The sequence below is a fragment of the Lithobates pipiens genome, unplaced genomic scaffold (genome assembly GCF_037356315.1).
Source record: "Lithobates pipiens isolate NorthernLeopardFrog02 unplaced genomic scaffold, aLitPip1_a1.2 Scaffold_52, whole genome shotgun sequence".
Lineage (NCBI taxonomy): Eukaryota > Metazoa > Chordata > Amphibia > Anura > Ranidae > Lithobates > Lithobates pipiens.
In genome coordinates, this window is record NW_027507875.1 from 4,496,232 (window position 1) to 4,513,564 (window position 17,333).

At 45.4% G+C, this 17,333-nt stretch overlaps 4 pseudogenes; all 4 read left to right on the forward strand.

Moving 5' to 3' along the window:
• The first annotated feature begins 7,179 nt into the window (after positions 1 to 7,179).
• On the forward strand, positions 7,180 to 7,298 carry LOC143957618 (5S ribosomal RNA; annotated as a pseudogene).
• Positions 7,299 to 7,991: 693 nt separating this feature from the next.
• LOC143957389 (5S ribosomal RNA) lies at positions 7,992 to 8,110 on the forward strand (annotated as a pseudogene).
• Positions 8,111 to 11,569: 3,459 nt separating this feature from the next.
• Positions 11,570 to 11,688, forward strand: LOC143957443 (5S ribosomal RNA; annotated as a pseudogene).
• Positions 11,689 to 12,011: 323 nt separating this feature from the next.
• Positions 12,012 to 12,130, forward strand: LOC143957547 (5S ribosomal RNA; annotated as a pseudogene).
• Positions 12,131 to 17,333: the final 5,203 nt, after the last annotated feature.

Genomic DNA, 17,333 nt, shown 5'->3' on the forward strand with positions numbered 1-17,333 from the left:
GTATACAGAGAGAGAAGTTGAGTTGCAAAGAGAGGCTAGTGTATGCAGACTTGCTAGTGTATACCGGTGGACTAGTGTATACAGAGAGGCTTGGGTATACAGAGAGCTAATGTATAAAGAGATGCTAGTGTATACAAAAGACAACCAAGAGTAGACAGTGAGGTTCGTGTATACAGAAGACCGGCTACAGAGAAGCTAATTTGTACAAAAGACAGGCTAGTGTATACAGATAGGCTAGATTATACAGATAGGCTAGATTATACAGAAGAACGTCCTGGGTATGCAGAGATGGAGGCTAAGGTATACAGAGAGAGAGGCTAGAGTACGCATACTTGCTAGTGTATACAGATGGACTAGTGTATACAGAGGACCGGCTAGTTTATACAGAGAGGCTAATGTGTACAAAAGACAGGCTAGTGTATACAAATAGGCTAGATTATAGAGAAGAACGTCCTGGGTATGCAGAGATGGAGGCTGGGTTACACAGAGAGGCTAGTGTATGCAAGCTTGCTAGTGTATACAGACGGACTAGTGTATACAGTAGACCAGCTAGTTTATACAGGGAGGCTAATGTCTACAGAAGACCGGCTAGTGTATACACATAGGCTAGATTATAGAGAAGAACGTCCTGGGTATGCAGAGATGGAGGCTAAGGTATACAGAGAGAGAAGTTGAGTTGCAAAGAGAGGCTAGTGTATGCAGACTTGCTAGTGTATACCGGTGGACTAGTGTATACAGAGAGGCTTGGGTATACAGAGAGCTAATGTATAAAGAGATGCTAGTGTATACAAAAGACAACCAAGAGTAGACAGTGAGGCTCGTGTATACAGAAGACCGGCTACAGAGAAGCTAATTTGTACAAAAGACAGGCTAGTGTATACAGATAGGCTAGATTATACAGAGGAAGGTCCTGGGTATGCAGAGATGTAGGCTAGGGAATCCAGAGACTGTGTTACACAGAGAGGCTAGAGTATGCAGAAGACCGGCTATTTTTTTTTACAGATAGGCTTGTGTATACAGAAGACAGTCTGGGGAATTCAGTGAGGCTAGTGTATGCAGAGAGGCTGGGACACCGAGACTATTGTAAAAAGAAGGCAGGCTAGTGTATATAGATTACGGGCACCTGTATACAGAAGACAGAGAGGCTAGTCTATATTGAGTGGCTGGTGTACACAGAGAGATTAATGTATACAGAAAAGCTAGCGTGTAAAGAAGACAGGACTTTATTTTTTGCTAATGCAACTACTTTTGAAACATATAAAGTGCTTTTTTCATATTTTGGTGCTGTTAAAAAGTGGTGTGTTGTCAGTGGTGATATCAATGTGACAGTTAATGTGGAGAACTACAACTATTCAAAATAGAGCAAAAGAGTGCTAAGTTTATTTTGTTAAGTCATTGACTGATAGACGTTAAGTAATTGGCCGTTATTGGTTTGGCAGTACATGGTTTATTTTGATGTAAGATAGTTTTATTCTCTACTTATAGCCGTGTTTTAGACGACTTTATTATTAGCATTATTCGCATTATTCATATATATTATGCAGAGTGTAAGTATTGCAGTGAGACGATATTGCTTTTAAAAGATTTGTATTATTATACATAGCATTGTTAGCAGACCAATAGGACAATTTACATGGCTTAATATTGCAGAGCGTAATTTATCAGGAAAGAGATCCAAAGCGTTAGTTGCAGTAGCTTCATAAAACTGAGAAATCGTTGCATTACTCTAAATTTAAAATATGTTCCGGTTGCACTGAAAAGACGATATTAGATGAGTGATCTACACATTTCGTTTACTATTTCACTATACCGGCTAAATGTTAATATGTTAATATGTGCTGCGTGTAAGGTAGAAATTAGATGGTTTAGTGTGAGCTGGTTTACCAGGATTTAGAGATAGTAATCTGTTTATACTAGTATATAAATATAGCAAAATAACTATAACGGGTTTAAGTGGAAATACACGAAATAACAGCAACAACGTGTGTAGGTTTTTATCAATCAAGTTCATTACGTGTCTTTAATCATGTAGTGATATTGGAGCACAAGGATGAGCAAGCATAATAACTAACAGATGACATGGCAAAAAGACAAACTGCATTAGAAATGTGAATATGAATTAGAGTTGAAATGCCAATCTCCAGGGCTTCGTACAGCAAAGTGTGAGCTAAGCAGCTAAATATTCTGCAATAGCAGAGATTAAGTATTGCAGTCGAAATGAGATCGGAAGCGTTAGTTGCAGTAGCTCCAAAATGACTGAGAAATCATTTCATTACTCTAAATGTAAAAGTTATCCCGGTAGCACTGAGTGGACTGATATTAGATGAGTGATCGTTCTAGTACAAATTCAGTTTCCTATAGCAGAGAGATACCAGCTAAATGTGAGACGAGCAATTAAACTGTTCACGGTAGCTTTGCATTACTCTTAATATGTGCAGCGTGTAAAGAAGCAATAAGATGGTTTTGTATTATCCTAAAATTAGCAGTATACGTAATAAAGGTGAGTAGGTAACCTGGATTTAGACATAGCAAACTCTATAATCTAATTTAGCAAAATTAGAAAGGATAATATTGAGACAGTATATAGGTCGAGTTTAACTGGAAATACACAAAATATCTAGCTTACCTTTACATTGTTCAATAGAGCGTTGCAAAAGTAATACCAAGGCAGAATGTCGGAATAGCAATTAGATGAGATGATTGCTGTAATCATGAAATATCAGCAACGACTAGGTTTCTATCGGATGAGAAAGTATAATAACTGGCAAAGTATGACATGGCAAAGAGACAAATTGCATTAGAGATGTGAGATGGACATGAAATGTCAATCCCCATTGGTTACTTACATGTAAACGCGGCTACATACAGCAAAGTGTGAGCTAAGCAGCTAAAGGGTATTTAAGAGTAAATTGACGTAGCTTGAAAATTCCAACGTGTAAATCGTTCCATTAAATATGTTACGCACGAAGACGGCTTACACTGACTGTTTTCCGTTTCCATTGGTCATCGGCATAATGTATCAGTAACCATGAACATTAATAGTGATAGACAGCTTACATTAGGATGTATGCATGATGTGAATGTAAAATGAATGTAAAATAGTTGCATTATGTGTTATTAATGTAATCAAACTGTATTGCTATGCTTTGCTACTGCAACCACTTCTCAATCAAGTCCCACTGCTTTTCTCACTTTTTGCCGCTGTTAAAAAATGTGTTGCAAGTGTTATGTGTTACAAATGGTTATCAGTGCGACAGTTAATGTGGAGAAAAAGTAATACACAAAATAGAGTCAGAAAGAGAATCCTATTGCATAGAGGTAGCGAGAGATGGTTGCATTAATCTTAATGTGCAGTGTGTAAAAGGTTTTAAAAAGATGGTTTTGTGTGACTTTTGCTTTAACGTAAAATTAGTTGTAGACATTATAATTTGTTACAATGATTTAGAGATAGTAATCTCTATAAAATAATAATAATAAGTATAGCAAAACAAATTAGGAAAATTTTGAGGCAGTATGTATAGTCGAGATATAGTGAATACACAAAAGGGATCAAGGGATAGTAGCAAAGTCAAGGGATAAATGCAAAGGTACTCTATTTAACAGTAAATTGACGTAGCTTGCAAATTCCAACGTGTAAATCGTTCCATTAATTTTGATGCTCAAGAAGACGGCTTACACTGACTGTTTTCCGTTTCCACTGGAAAGAGAATCCTATTGCATAGAGGTAGCGAGAGATGGTTGCATATGGCAGAAAGACGGCTTACACTGCTTTTCTCACATTTTGCTGCGGTAAAAAGAAATGTTTTGTCACTGTGTTTTAACTGTGACAGATAAGGTGGAGAAAAAGAAGTAATACAGAAAATAGAGTCAAACAGTGGAAACTTTATTTGTCATGACAGCTGATACTTGGTTGAGCAATAAAACTGTTTTATTAAGATGTAAGACTAGTTTTATTCTCTACATATAGGGTTTTCAGAGAGTTGTATAATATAGGCGACCAATAGGACATTTAAATGGCTTAATATTGTAGGGAGGAAGTATCGCTGTTCAATGGTAAGAGATTGAAAGCTTAGCTTGAAAATGGCCGAGAAATAGTTGCGTTAGTCTAAATTTAAAGGATATGCCGGTACCAATGAGAAAGCTTATATTAGACTAGTTGATCTTTGCATTACACAATCCTATTATTATTATTATTATTATTATTATTAATAAGATCATAGTGCAGAGAGATACTCAGTTAATGTCAGAGATACTCGGTCAATATCAGAAAAGCAATAAAACTGTTTACATCGTTAGAGAGCGATGGTTACATTACTCTTAGTATGTGCAGCATGTCTGGTAGCAAATGGATGGTTTTGTGAACATTTTGCATTAAGGTACAATTAGCGGTAGAACTCATGGAAGTGAATAGATTTAAGCGGATTTTGAGATAGTACTCTCCATTTCTAATAAGAAATAAAGAAAAATAAGTCAGGATGGTGTGTCAGGACTGTCACATACTCACAGTCCCGGTACAAATATGCAAAATAGAGCAAAAGCGTACATGGTTTATTTTGATGTATGATAGTTTTATTGCATGCTTGATGTGGATGATTAAAATCGTGTAGTGATCTATATTTAGCATAAGAATGAAAAGGCATAACATGGCAATGAGACAAACTCCATTAGAGATGTGAGCTAGATGAAATGATGAGATGTCTCTGTATAGCCCAGATTGTCTTCTGTTATCACTTAGCCTACCCTCTAAATTCACTAGCCTCTCTATATACACCAGTATGTTTACACTAGCCGGTCTTCTGCATACAAAAGCCTGTCTTCGATATATACTAGCCTATGTTCTGAATACACTAGCCCGTCTTCTGTCTTCTGTATCCTCTGTATAAACTAGCATCTCTGTATACCCCAAACTGTCTTCTGTAAAAACTTGTCTCTCTTTATAGCCTGTCTAGCCTTTCTTCTGTACACACTAGCTTCTCTGTATACACTAACCAGGCTATATACAATAGCTTCACTCTATGCACTAGCCTCTCTGTATAATCTAGCCTCTCTATATACCCTAGATAGTGTTCTGCATCTCCGTAGTGGTAGCCTCTCCGTAGAAGCCAGCCTTTATTCTGTATTCACTAGCCTTTCTTCTGTATGCTGTAGTCTTCTATATATACTAGCTTCTCTGTACACCCTTGCATCTCTGTAATACACTAAACGTGTATGGGAGACTATCTGTGAATACCAGGTGCCGTACATCTTTGTATATACTAGCCTCTCTTTAAATTAGCCTCTCTGTGTACCCCAGCCTCATTGTTTACTCTAGCATCTCTGTATACTCAAGCCTATCTGCATACACGAGTCTGTATTCTGTATTCACTAGCCTGTATTCACTAGCCTTATATATACTAGCTTCTCGCTTCTCTGTACACCCTTGCATCTCTGTACACTAGACTCTCTGAATACACTAAACCCTCAAGTATACCACAGCCTGTCTTCTGTATACATTAGACTGTAAAAACTAGCTAGAATACACCAGCCTGTCTTCTTTACCCAATAGACTCTCTGTATGCACTACCCAGTCTTCTGTATACACTGTCAGCTTTGATGTATACCCAAGCCTGTCTTCTGTATACACTAGTTTCTCTATATGCACTGTCCTTTCTGTATACTCTCGACCATCTCTATACATTAACCTCTCTATATACACTAACATCTTTGTATATACTAGCCTCTCTTTAAATTAGCCTCTCTGTGTACCCCAGCCTCACTGTTTACTCTAGCATCTCTGTATACTCAAGCCTATCTACATACACGAGTCTTCTGTATTGTGTATTAACTAGCCTTTCTTCTGTATGCTGTAGTCTTCTATATATACCAGCTTCTCTGTACACCCTTGCATCTCTGTAAACACTGTGTAAACTAGCCAGTCTTATGTATACACTCGCCGACTGTATACACTAGACTCTCTGAATACACTAAACTCTCTGTATACCACAGCCTGTCTTCTGTATACACTAGACTGTAAAAACTAGCTAGAATACACCAGCCTGTCTTCTGTACCCACTAGGCTCTCTGTATACACTACCCAGTCTTCTGTATAGAATGTCAGCTTTCATGTATACCCTTTCTGTATACACTAGCTTCTCTATATGCACTGTCCTTTCTGTATACACTCGACTCTCTCTATACACTAACCTCTCTATATACACTAACATCTTTGTATTTGTCTTTAAACTAGCCTCTCTGTGTACCCCAGCCTCACTGTTTACTCTAGCATCTCTGTATACTCAAGCCTATCTACATACACGAAACCTGTATTCTGTATTCACTAGCCTTTCTTCTGTATGCTGTAGTCTTCTATATATACCAGCTTCTCTGTACACCCTAGCACTGTAATAGTGCTAGGTTCCTGTATTACAGAAACAGAACACCAGCAATAAGGTGTATACTGTGCAGGAGGCACACAACACCGACTCTAACTTCTGCACTGCAGATGCATGTATTGCAGAAATTGAACACCAGTAATAAAGGGTAGCTTCAGGTGTGTACTGTGCAGGAGGCACATAACACCCACTGTAACAGTGCTAGGTTCCCAAGCAGTAAAGACACTGTCCCTGCCTATCGTCCTCTTTCCCTGACCACCGCAACACACTATACAAGGCCGCCGTGCTGGCGGCCTTATATAGTGTGGGGTGTGTACTAAACCCCCCTGAGCTATAATTGGCCACAGGAATCCTGCCTGTGGTGAATTGTGGCTCTCCTCACAGAGGATGTCACATCTGTTCTTATTATATAGAACCTATTATGCTCCTCGTAAACTTTTTCAGTTTGGCCGAACGGCCGGACGCAAGTTGCCCCCGGTGCGGGAACATGGGGGGAGACATGATGCACATGTTTTGGAGATGCCCGAAGTTGATCCGCTACTGGACAGAGGTGACAGGAACCATTGATCGGGTGGTTGGAACCTCCACCAGGATGGAGGCGAAGTATTGTCTCCTGGGATTAGTTGAAGGAGTTGGAAACCCGGGAAGTAGCCAGATGGCAGTTCTGAGATGCCTATTTCAGGCAAGGAAACTGATTGCTCAACCCTGCTTAGCCTCCAATGTTGGCAATGACTTGGTTTTTTTCGCTTGTTTCCCAAGATGACCATGTTGGCGTTTGTCAAGATGGTTGAGAGTGCCCGAAGAGATCGCCTATGGCCCCATCATCTTGAAAGTGCCTGATCTTGTCTGATCTCGGAGGCTAAGCATTGTCGGGCCTGATTAGTAACTGGATGGGAGACCAACTGGGAATACCAGGTGCCGTAGGATTCTTTTTATGTTGTTGGCGTTGACATGGGTTTTTTTTTCCGCTTGTTTCCCAAGGTGATCATCTTGGCATTTGTCAAGAGGGCTGAGAGAGCCCAAAGAAATCTCCTACGGCCACATCCCACTGAAAGCGCCCAATCTCATCTGATCTCAGAGGCTAAGCAGGGTCCGGCCTGGATAGTACCTAATTAAAGGTGCCGTAGGAATCTTTTTATATTGTTGGCTTTGACCTGTTTTTCTTTCGCTTGTTTCCCAAGGTGACCATTTTAGCATCAGTCAAGAGTTTTGAGTATGTCCCAAAGCGTTCGTCTGAGGTCACATCACCCTGAAAGCGCCAAATCTCAGAGGCTAAGCAGGGTCTGGGTCAGATGGGAGACCGCCAGGGTCTATGTTGTTGGCGTTGACCTTTTTTTTTCACTTGTTTCCCAAGATAACCATCTTGGTATTTGTCAAGAGGGTTGAGAGTGTCTAAATAGAACACCTATGGCCACATCACCCTGAAAGCGCACAATCTCATTGATCTCGGAGACCTAGCAGTGTACGGCCTGGTTAATACCTGTATGGGAGACTATCTGTGAATACCAGGTGCCGTAGGCTTCTTTTTATGTTGTTGGCGTTTACCTGTTTATTTTCGCTTGTTTCCCAAGGTGACCATCTTGGTGTTTAACAAGAGGGTTGAGAGTGCCCAAAGAGATCACCTACGGCCCCATCACCCTGAAAGTGCCCAATCTCATCTGATCTCAGAGGCTAAACAGTGTCGGGCCTGGTTAGTACCTGGATGGGAGACCGCCTGGAAATACCAGGTGCCATAGGTTTCTTTTTTTGTTGTTGGCTTTGAACTTGTTTCTCAAGGCGACCATCTTGGCATTTGTCAAGAGGGTTGGGCGTGTCTTGAAGAGAACACTTACGGCCACATCACCCTGAAAGCACCCGATCTCATCTGATTTCAGAGGCTTAGCAGCATCAGGCCTGGTTAGTACCTGGATGGGAGACTGCCTGGGAAGACCAGGTGACATAGAAGGATCTGGTCTGGTTAGTGTCTTGATTGGGAGATCGCCTGGGAATACCGGATACCGTAGGATTCTTTTTAAGTTGTTGGCTTTGACCTGTTTTTTTTCCCTTGTTTCCCAAGGTGACCATCTTGGCATTTGTCAAGAGGGTTGAGAGTGCACAAAGAAATTGCTTACGGGCACAACACCCTGAAAGCGCCCAATCTCGTTTGGTCTCAGAGGCTAAGCAGGGTTGGGCCTGGTTTGTACCTGGATGGGAGACCGCCTGGGTTTTCCAGATGCCGCAGGCTTCTTTTTATGTTGTTGGCGTTGACTTGTTTTTTTTGTTTGTTTCCCAAGGTGACCATCTTGGCGTTTGTCAAGAGGGTTGAGCGTGCATTTGATCTCAGAGGCTAAGCAGGGTTGGGACATGGTTAGTACCTGGATGGGAGACCGCCTGGGATTTCTCGATGCCATAGGCTTTAGGTTTAAGCTGTTGGCATTGACTTATTTTTTTTATTTTTTTTATTCTTTTATTAAGTAGAACAACATAAATATAACAGTCAACCATACAGCATGACCCAGGGTCACAATTACATGCTAACAAAAAATAGGCAGCCAAATAACTCTGGGTTCTCAGAGGGGAGTCCTACAGTTTCATGCAGAAAATAGAGAAACCCCACCTCGGACATGTAGTACAGTATAACTAATGCAGCCCTGTTCGGACAAATGTAATCATGGAGAGCAACTGGGACCACAGCGAGCCAGCTTATCATGACCTATGTGAACCAGAGTAAAATATGAGCCGGTCGTGTCCAGAACCCTGGGGCTCTTCTGGGTCCCAAAGGCTAGTAAGGAGACAAGGCATAGTCAAAAGGGAGGACGGGGGAAGAAGAGAGTGCAAAGACGGAGAGAGAGGAGGTGGGGGGATATCGGCGGGGAAAAAAAGAAAAATAAAGACAAAAAGGGAGGGGGGGAATGCCACCCAGGGCAGACATGGCCTACGTAGGTAAACGTTAGATGTTCAGTCGTTTTCTGGGACGGGGGCACTGCTCACCTCCCGAATGTAGTCTCGAGTACCAGTAAAATACCTCCAGGGCCTCCATGTAACACTAAATGCCTCTTCAGTGTTGTGAAGGGTGGCGGTCAATTCTTCCATCCGGAGAATATGATTGACTTTGGAATACCACAGCACCTTGGATGGGGGCTGAGGCTGCCTCCACAGTGCGGAAATGCAGGCCCGGGCGGCATTCAGGAGTTGCATTGTGAGGGTTTTTTTGTATTTTCGAACAGGCTGCTCGGTCAAGTGTAGAAGGCACGCTACTGGGAACCCAAAAGTTCCTCAAGGTCGGGCATGCCCAGAAAAGGTGTCCCATGGTCCCCATATCTGAATTTTACCTCCAACAAACATCCGGGATCGATCTATCCATTTTATTCAGAAGGTATGGGACTCTATACCAGCGTGAGACTATCTTGTATCTTGATATTGGTTTGCGATGGAAGCTTTATGTACTAAGGTCAGGATCTTCCCTATCTGTTGTGGGGTAAATGTGATGCCTAAGTCCCTCTCCCATTTGTGGATAAATGGTGGGGTCGACTCCTCCTCCTGACTACTCAATAGGTTGTACAGGAGGGAGAGGGTGTGTCGCACAGGTTCCCTTTTGTGACAGATGGATTTATAGGGTGTCAGGTCTCTAGGAGTTTAGGGGGCCCTTTGTATGGCCAGAAGAAAGGGACGAAGTTGATAAGCACTAAACAAGTCAAGCGGAGGGTCAGAAAGCTCGGCGTCAGTTTGCGTGGTCGGGAGCCCTCCCGTGGGCCACACCTCTCCCAGACGCTGTTTCCCCACCACTGTCAACTGTCACAGTTTCTTGTTGGTAAATCCCGGTGGGAAGTCTGGATTACCTATAACCGGAGTCATTGGTGATGGCAGGGGAGCAATGTGTGTGCAGCGGAACAACCTCCGCACAACAGCCAACGTAGCTCCCACTACGGGGTGACCTCTGAGGTCTTTTGGTAGGGAGGACAGGAGCCACGGGGAGGTCAATAGGGGAATGGATCCATCCTCAATCTCCATCTCCACCCACTGCTTGTGTGGGCCATTACAATGCCAATCAACGACTCTCGCTAGCAGAGTCACTCTGTAGTATTGTCTGAGATCTGGGAGACCCAGACCCCCCTTGTCCTTTGGTCTGGCAAGCAATTGCAAACGGGCTCTGGGCGGTTTGCGCGCTCAAATAAAGTCCCGGAGCAGCACCTGCAGTTGTCTGAAAAAAATTGGGGGTAACCAGATCGGTAATGTCTGGAACATGTATAAGATCCGAGGGAGGGCCATCATTTTGAATGCATTACAGCGCCCGAACCAGGTCAGTGTTAAAGCATGCCAGTTTCCCAAATCAGATTTCAGTCTATCCAGGAGAGGGACAAAATTAAGCAGGTACAATTGCGCTAAATCCGCTGCGATGTCAACGCCCAGTTAACGTATAGATTTTTCAGCCCAGTAGAATGGAAAAGTGGACCGGAGCCTCTTGGCCTCACCATCCGGGACCGATATATTCAATACAGCCGACTTGGCGCAATTGTTTTTATAGTTTGATAGGCTGCCGTGTCGCTGTAGAGACGCAAGTATTTTGGGAAGCAAAATGTGTGGATTGGAGACGGAAAAAATTAGATCGTCAGCGTACGCCGCAATTTTGTGGTGTGCCAAGGGTTTGGATATGCCAGTAATATTCGGGTCATTCCGAACGTGACACATAAGTGGTTCCAGTGTCAGAATTAAAATTAGGGGAGACAGAGGGCACCCCTGCCTCGTCCCATTAGTGATGGGGAAAGAGTCCGAGCACCCCTCGGTCACCCGTACCGCTGCCGACGGCGTGGAGTAAAGCGACATTACCCTACCCAGCGACAACATAAGCAAGGGCCTTCCCTGTTAATGCGCCGCATGGATTAAATTGAGGACTCGGGCCGTATTGTCTCTAGCTTCCGACTTATTTATATTTTTTTGCTTGTTTCCCAAGGTGACCATCTTGGCGTTTGTCAAGAGGGTTGAAAGTGCCTGAAGAGATTGCCTACGGGCACATCACCCTGAAAGCACCCGATCTCGTTTGATGTTGGAGGCTAATAGAGTCGGGCCTTGTTAGTACCTGGATGGGAGACCGCCTGGGAATACCAGGTGTTGTAGACTTCTTTTTATGTTGTTGGCGTTGACCTGTTTTTTTTTCCGCTTATTTCCCAAAGTGACCATCTTGGTGTTTGTCAAGAGGGTTGAGAGTGCCTGAAGAGATTGCCTATGGCCACATCACTCTGAAAGCACCCAATCTCGTCTGATCTTGGAGGCTAAGAAGAGTCTGGCCTGGTTAGTACCTGGATGGGAGACCACCTGGGATTACCAGTTATTGTAGGCTTCTTTTTATGTTGTTGGCGTTGATTCGTTTTTTTTTTTTTCTTGTTTCCCAAGGTGACCATCTTGGCATTTGTCAAGAGGGTTGAGAGTGCCCAAAGAGATCGCTTACAGCAGCATCACCCTGAAAGAGCCCTATCTCTTCTCTTCTCTGAGGCTAAGAAGGGTTGGGCCTAGTTAGTACCTGGATGGGAGATGGCGTTGGAATACCAGGTGCCGTATTCTTCTTTTTATGTTGTTGACATTGACCTGTTTTTTTTTTTCACTTGTTTCCCAAGGTGACCATCTTGGCATTTGTCAAGAGGGTTGAGAGTGCCCGAAGAGATCACCTATGGCCCCATCACCCTGAAAGCGCCCAATCTCGTCTGATCTCGGATGCTAAACAGTGTCGGGCCTGGTTAGTACCTGGATGGGAGACCGCCTGGGAATACCAGGTGCCATAGGCTTCTGTTTTTTTTATTTTTTATTTAGTAGTATGCGACATACATTGTAAAGGCAACTTCACAGAATGTGTGATACAAATAGTTACAATCAAATGATCATATTGCATGGATATCAGAGCCAATGGTAAGAAGTCTGAGGAGAATAGCACGTGTACAGCTTTGCGGTCATATCAAGATGAGATTAAAGCTCCATCTCGTTGGGATCCTCTACCACTTAAAATATTATTGATACTAGCCCTGCTACCCTCGAAGAGTTTAGATATCCATAGATAGGGGAAGAGTATTGTGTAGTAGTCAAATGGGGTCGGAACATACCATTTTCTTTTCCCTTTTTTGAGTTAAGAAGGGAAATAGTAGAACTGAAAGGAGGGAGAAGGGGAAAGAGAAGATTGGGGAAGGAAATGGCAGAAAAGGAAAAGAAGGGGTAAGGGGGTGTCGTGGGTAGAGTGGATAGTGTGGGGTCCCCTCCCAGGGAGCAAGAGACGCCCTCGGCTCACCAGCTCATCAGCTGTCCAACGTTTGGAACAGCGATCTCCAACGATCACCATGAGCTTACTATGTCTCGCGGAGGTATTCTTCCGAAAAGCGAAACTGGGTCCAGTAGAACCATCTGTTCCCATGCTCCTCCGTTTTATCCCTCATTGTGGCAGTCAGGTCTTCCATTCGTTCAATATCATTTACCCTTGCGAACCACTGGGTCACCATTGGAGCAGATTGCTCTTTCCACTGACTTGGGATGCAGGCCCTAGCTGCATTGAGGAGATGTTTAAGTAAGGACTTATGATAACGCTTTCTCGACATAGGAGTTAGATTGAGAAGAACTGCTGCGGGATCATTGGCTAAGGAAATGTCTGCGAACTTGTGGATGAGTCTCAGGACAGGCTGCCAGAATGTTTGTAATTTAGGGCATTCCCAGAAAATGTGGAGAATGGTGCCAGTCTGTTGCCCACAGTGACAGCAGCCGTCAGATTGACCGGGGAATATTTTGGCCAACACCACCGGTGTACGATACCAGCGTGTGATCAGCTTATATGAGATCTCCTGATATTTACTGCAGAGTGACGACTTATGGGCGAAAAAGTGTATTCTGTCCTTCTGTGGTTTGGAGAATGTAGTTTGTAAGTCCCTTTTCCATTTAGCTAGGAAGGGTGGATCCGTGGAGGATTGTGCGTCTGTCAGGATTTGGTAGGACCTAGAGAGGGAACCACGAATTGGGCCATCATCCAGGCAAAGTTCCTCGAAGGGGTGGAATTGTCTAGAGAAGAACGAATGGTTAGGTAGTGGTCCGAGGAAATGGATTAGCTGTCTAGCTCTCCAGCTATCCAATGCAACAGGTACTTGCTCTAGCAGTATGGTCCCCGTGGGAATCAAGCCCGTGGGTCCAAGAAATAGGGCTGCTCTCAGAAGCCCTTTCGGGGCTTGCCTGGTAAAGGCCTGGTCAGACAGGCCCGGAGGGAATCTAGGATGTCCAATAATTGGGGTCATAGGAGAAGGGAAGTTAGTCAGGTGGGAAAGGTGAAAAAAACTATCCATCTCGGCGAGCGAGGGGCCAATTAACGGGTGAGTAGTCACACAGGGCTCCAATGGCCTCCCCGCCCAAGGCAGACCAGCCAGTGGAACCCGCGCCATCTCCTGCTCTAGCTTGACCCATAGCTTCAGTTCCCCATGCCGGTGTCTTATCACATATGGTCCCCCATCGGATAGTGTCCGCTGTGTACTGCGCATGCGCAGTACACAGCAACACAGATTCCGAAAATTGCCGAGCATGAACGGCGCCTGCGCACTGAGTCCAGGTTCTATCCCCACTATCCAAGTGGACATAGAGTAAGAATATAAAAGAGCCGAGCGCAGCGAGGCCGAGCCCGAAGCGTGGCGAGCAAAGCTCGCCTGCGAGGGACCCTCTAATATTCACAACCCTATGTCCGCTTGGATGGTGGGGCTACCACCTCCACTCACCGCGCAGGCTCCGTTCAGCTTCGGAGATTTTCCGAAGCTTCGTCTGCTTCGTACTGCGCATGCGCAGTACGGCGCGGACACTATATCATGGCCGGACAGTATATGGCAGAACACCGGCACCAGTCAACCACCGGTGTCATGTGCGTCGCTGTGTAATATAGAGCAGGGTCCGGGAAGCCAATACCTCCCCGCAATTTCGGTCGCAATAGCATTGCCCTACCAATACGCATATGTTTTCCGCACCAGAGGAACTTGATAAAGATTGAGCGAACCGCATGAAAGAAAGTCTGGGGTATTTTGATAGGTAAGGCTTGTAGTAGATACAGAAGTCGTGGCATCGCGTTCATCTTCAACACATTACAGCGTCCGAACCATGACAGAGCTAGTGGGTCCCATCTTTTAAGGTCCGCTGTAAGCCCATAGGCTTCTTTTTATGTTGTTGGCTTTGACCTGTTTTTTTTGCTTGTTTCTCAAGGCGACCATCTTGGCGTTTGTCAAGAGGGTTGGGCGTGTCTTGAAGAGAACGCTTACGGCCACATCAACCTGAAAGCACCCGATGTCGTCTGATTTCAGAGGCTAAGCAGCGTCAGGCCTGGTTAGTACCTGGATGGGAGACTCCCTGGGAAGACCAGGTGCCATAGAAGGATCTGGTCTGGTTAGTGTCTTTTTTTTTTTTTATTCTTTATTTATGGATTGCAGGTAATACAGAGACAAACTGTAAAAGACATAGATCCCTCAGTTTTCCAGGTTAACAAAAATACATAGTTAATACTTCGTGGGGGACCGGGGGAAACCTAACAACTTATGTCAGCAGCAGCCCCAGCCGTGGCTAGGCCACCACATTATCCCACTCTAATGATCTGGCACCCCAGTGTCTACTTATAAACCAGGGCAGTCCCCGGGGCGATCCCCCTCAAGGCCCAGACTGAGGGGCCTCTAACATCAGTCACCTTCATTCTATTGGTCAAAGAGCTCAGCCGGGACCACCCCGAGGGCCGCCAACCCCTGGCTGGGAAATCGAGGGAACAAAACGAAAAGATCCTTGCAATCACCATGTATTTTAATTATACTTGGGAGTTAGGGGGTAGGGAAAGAGGGGGGAGCAAATGGGCAGGAGAAGGGGATGGGGGTAGAAAGAATGAAAGTTATAGGGGGCTAACAGTGCTACGAGGCAGACGGGGGAGAGAGTGAACCAGGGTGGTATACGAGAAGGGAGAGAAAGAAAGAGGACTCCGATGGGTTCCCACGGCCGGACCCTTCCCTCTATACACGTGCCAGAGCCTACAGATAGGATCTGTATGCGTTGGAAAACCTGAACAGGCTCCAAGACAACCAACGAGCAGTGTGCTCTTCCTCCCTGTCGCCTAACGCTGATGTGAGCTGTTCCATACGGTAGATGTCGAGTCCAGGGTCTATCCCCACTATCCAAGTGGACACAGAGTAAGAATATAAAAGAGCCGAGCGCAGCGAGGCCGAGCCCGAAGCGTGGCGAGCGAAGCGTGGCAAGCGAAGCTCGCCTGCGAGGGGCCCTCTAATATTCACAACCCTATGTCCGCTTGGATGGTGGGGCTACCACCTCCACTCACCGCGCAGGCGCCGTTCAGCTTCGGAGATTTTCCGAAGCTTCGTCTGCTCCGTACTGCGCATGCGCAGTACGGCGCGGACACTATATCATGGCCGGACGGTATATGGCAGAACACCGGCACCAGTCAACCACCGGTGTCATGTGCGTCGCTGTGTAATATAGAGCAGGGTCCGGGAAGCCAATACCTCCCCGCAATTTCGGTCGCAATAGCATTGCCCTACCAATACGCATATGTTTTCCGCGCCAGAGGAACTTGATAAAGATTGAGTGAACCACATAAAAGAAAGTCTGGGGTATTTTGATAGGTAAGGCTTGTAGTAGATACAGAAGTCGTGGCATCGCGTTCATCTTCAACACATTACAGCGTCCGAACCATGACAGAGCTAGTGGGTCCCATCTTTTAAGGTCCGCTGTAAGCCCATAGGCTTCTTTTTATGTTGTTGGCTTTGACTTGTTTTTTTTTGCTTGTTTCTCAAGGTGAGCATCTTGGCGTTTGTCAAGAGGGTTGGGCGTGTCTTGAAGAGAACGCTTACGGCCACATCAACCTGAAAGAACCCGATCTCGTCTGATTTCAGAGGCTAAGCAGCGTCAGGCCTGGTTAGTACCTGGATGGGAGACTCCTTGGGAAGACCAGGTGCCATAGAAGGATCTGGTCTGGTTAGTGTCTTGATTGGGAGATCGCCTGGGAATACTGGATGCGTAGGCTTCTTTTTATGTTGTTGGCTTTGACCTGTTTTTTTTAGCTTGTTTCCCAAGGTGACCATCTTGGCCTTTGTCAAGAGGCTTCAGAGTGCCCAAAGAGAGTGCCTACGGCCAAATCACTATACTATATATCTATATCTATAATAATAAATAATATTTTTAGTTATTATATATAAGATACTATATAGGGGATTTGGCCGTAGGCACTCTCTTTGGGCACTCTGAAGCCTCTTGACAAAGGCCAAGATGGTCACCTTGGGAAACTAGCTAAAAAAAACAGGTCAAAGCCAACAACATAAAAAGAAGCCTACGGCATCCAGTATTCCCAGGCGATCTCCCAATCAAGACACTAACCAGGGGGGGCGTGGCCTAGGCATGAAGGAGTGAGGGCGCTCTTTTCCGGAGCTCCCGGTCCGTGACCCCTCCGCACCCCTTTACCACAGTTTGGTCGCATATTTCGGCATCGCCGACATCTCCGCGCTTCGGCGGAACACAGCCAGCCGAGCGGGGTCCGCCGCTGCTGCCATGGACAGGTACTTGGTCCCGCTGCAGCCTCCGGCCTCCACGCCGGATCCAGCCAAGATGGCGCCCGCGGCCTCCGGTGCTCCAGGACACGCGGCACAGAGGGAAGGTGAGCAGACTGCTATGCAGGGACACGACATGCCCCCGTTCTCCCCGCCTAGTGACTTGTCCCCGTGTCTCCCCCGCTCACTGTCCATGGCCTCGCTTGACAGCCCGGACCATAGCGGCCTGCCACCCTGGTTCCCTCACAACTCCCAACTGTCCCAGAGACCCTCCCGCAGTGGAAGCCTCATCCCAGGACCGAATGGCCAGGCTGCTCTCGCCTCAGACACACAGGGGGACCCACCGCTGCCACCAGCACCAGCATTATTGGGGGACAAGGCCATCCTAGCTTTACTCCAAAACCTTCCCACTAAAGCAGACTTTAGCTGTATGGCAGCC